General features: G+C 33.0%; 1 pseudogene; it reads left to right on the top strand.

Annotated features, from left to right (window-relative positions):
* The first annotated feature begins 605 nt into the window (after window positions 1–605).
* Window positions 606–1079, top strand: LOC148930810 (loganic acid O-methyltransferase pseudogene; annotated as a pseudogene).
* The last annotated feature ends 1721 nt before the right edge of the window (window positions 1080–2800 follow it).

Genomic DNA, 2800 nt, shown 5'->3' with positions numbered 1-2800 from the left:
GACCTTGTAATAGTTAGAACTAGATTCTTGTAATCTTAGTTGTATTACTTGTGTAAATCAGCCGCGTATGTGAGAGTTTGGTTGAGCTCTCTTGTACAAAAACAAAGAGGTCTCGGTAATTAGTGAATCTAGACTAATCTGATCCCTACAACGACGAAGAATGAACGTAATATAGTTGGACATTCTTGTTATATGCGTGCCTCGTGATATATCAAATCTCCATTAAAATATTTGGAATTTTTTGTTTTAAAGATTTCAATTCTCTATACATACAGATGTATGATTCACTCTCTCTCTCTACATAGTTTTTCTTCATGGATTCTTCCAAAGATAGTCGACATTTTTCCATGATTGGTGGCGATGGAGTTCATAGCTATGTCAAAAACTCATCCTACCAGGTATACATCTATTACTATTATAATTAAACTATTGCATTCATATTCTATAATTTTACATGATTGCTCATACACAAATTAAAGAGAGGAGTATTGGAAACTGCAAATGCAATCATCGAAGAAGAAATAGCCACAAAATTAGAGATTTCAACTAAAAGGTTCTGCATTGCCGACTTCGGGTGCTCAACCGGAAGCAACTCTTTTCCGGTCATGCACACAATCATCGAAGCCGTCAAACAGAAATACGAATCCTCATACCTCAAAACCCCAGAGTTCTACGTCTACTTCAATGACATCGTCTCCAACGATTTCAACACCCTCTTCAGTTCCCTCCCGCCCAATAGGAGTTACGAGGTTTTAGCAGTGCCCGGAGACTTCCACCGCCGCCTTCTCCCGCCGTTGTCCATCCACTTTGCGTACTCTGCTTGGTCTCTCCACTGGCTGTCGGAGGTGCCCAAGGCGGCAGAGGGCCTCAAATCTTTGATTTGGAGTGGAGGAGAGAATGAGGAGGTTTATGCAGCTTATTTGGGGCAATTTGAGAGGGATCTGGAATCATTCTTGAAGTGTAGGGCTGTAGAAATGGTGAAAGGTGGGATTATGGCTCTTCTAAATCCTGCACTATCTACCTATTGGCAGTGGCGGACGCAGAAAATTTTGTTAGTAGGGGCTGAATTGTATGTGTAGAGATAAAGAGTTGAGATAAAAAAGAATTTAATACATAATCGGATAACCAAATATAGAGGTCATTTTTCGATCGTTTTAGTTTATAATCATAGATGATCGTGTATAAATTTTGAACCTCCGTGTTATCTTAAAAATAACATCCGTGACAAATACCAGTATAAGATATGCATTAATATTTATGAATAAAACTAGTCTAATGCATAATCAAAACGGTACCGTATATTATCTATAAAATAATATAGTAAATTACAAATGTATTGCATAGCATGTCTTTTGTCATATTTCCAATATAATAGTCACTTATTAATTAAATATGACAAATTAAAAAAAAAAATAATTTTGCATAAAATTGGAAAAAGAAGAATAAAAGTGAACAATTGAAATTATAGATTAAACTCAGTAAACAGTTATTAAATTTGCATCGATGATAGTGGAAGAAAATGAATTATGATTAAAAAGAAATTTTTAGTCAAGAAGGAAATATTATTTAATTTAAAATTAATTAACCTTTTTTTAAAACTAAGTAATCAAGAAAATGAATTATGTTTAAAAAGAAACTTTCACACAAAATACACATATTTTAAGGCAATAAAATAAGCCCTCCGCATCATTTAAAAGAGATGACAGCTCATCACTTGTTTCAATACAATAATATTAAATTTATTAAAATTGAGTCTTCTTCTTCACGCTACACAACCGCATTACTTATTTTCTCTGCAACTTTTTATTTCAGATTCAGTTCAGCCCATCCTACTATTTAATTTTTATAGATTTAGACCTCAGCAACATTGATTTGGCAGGGGCTTATGATAGCTTTCAAAAAATTTGAAAATTTTAGAAGTAAAAAAAATACATAAAAAAAACTTCTTGGGGAGGGCTTAAGCCCCTCACCCCCTCTTACTGTGTCCTCCACTGCCTATTGGGACCCACAAAACGAGTATACCGTTGGGACGCTGGCCGACCTTCTCAGATCTTCCCTCCTCGACATGGCCAAAAAGGTCTAATCTATGTTTTTCACCTTTTATTTGAAAAATATTACTCTATCCGTCCCATAAAATTTGTCACTTATTTTTATTTTCGTCGATCCTTAAAAATATGTCACCTTTCACTTTTAACATTTTTGGTAGTAGATCTCACGTTTCACTAAATAATTCACATATATAAAAGTATGACCCACATGCACTAACTTTTTTAACTCACTTTCTAGTATAGTATATTTCTTAAAAACACATGCCAAAGTCAAATGATGACAAATTATTTAGGATATCAGGAAGTACTACTATTTAAACCCATAAATTGTCCCGTGACTTTAAGAATTAGCTAGCTAGAAAAATCATGAAGCTAGTTTGGATTCGTTCTTAATTATTTTATGGTAAAAAAATTTGGCGTCTAGTGTGGCAGTCGAAAATTCATAATGAAACTGCCAATGAGTAAATCAATATTTTCTACTATTATTAAAGAAAACAACATTGTTTAGTTAAAAAATACGAGCAAAACAATATTTTCTACTAGAATTTCTAAAGAAAACAACATTGTTTAATTGAAAAATATGAATAATATACTACAAGTAAGCAATCAATGATTTTCATCATGGGATACTTGTGAACTAATATCTAAATATCATGGTTTTTCTAATTTATTTTCAAAGTTGCGGGTCGAACAGCCAAACTTCATATTTTTCCTAGAAACTAATCCTTTTGTTTATTTGTAAATCATTTTAT

This window comes from Salvia hispanica, chromosome 3, assembly GCF_029641045.1.
Source record: "Salvia hispanica isolate PSC_SH4W2 chromosome 3, Shi_PSC_v1, whole genome shotgun sequence".
Classification (NCBI taxonomy): Eukaryota; Viridiplantae; Streptophyta; class Magnoliopsida; order Lamiales; family Lamiaceae; genus Salvia; species Salvia hispanica.
This window is presented reverse-complemented; position numbering and strand designations above follow the sequence as displayed.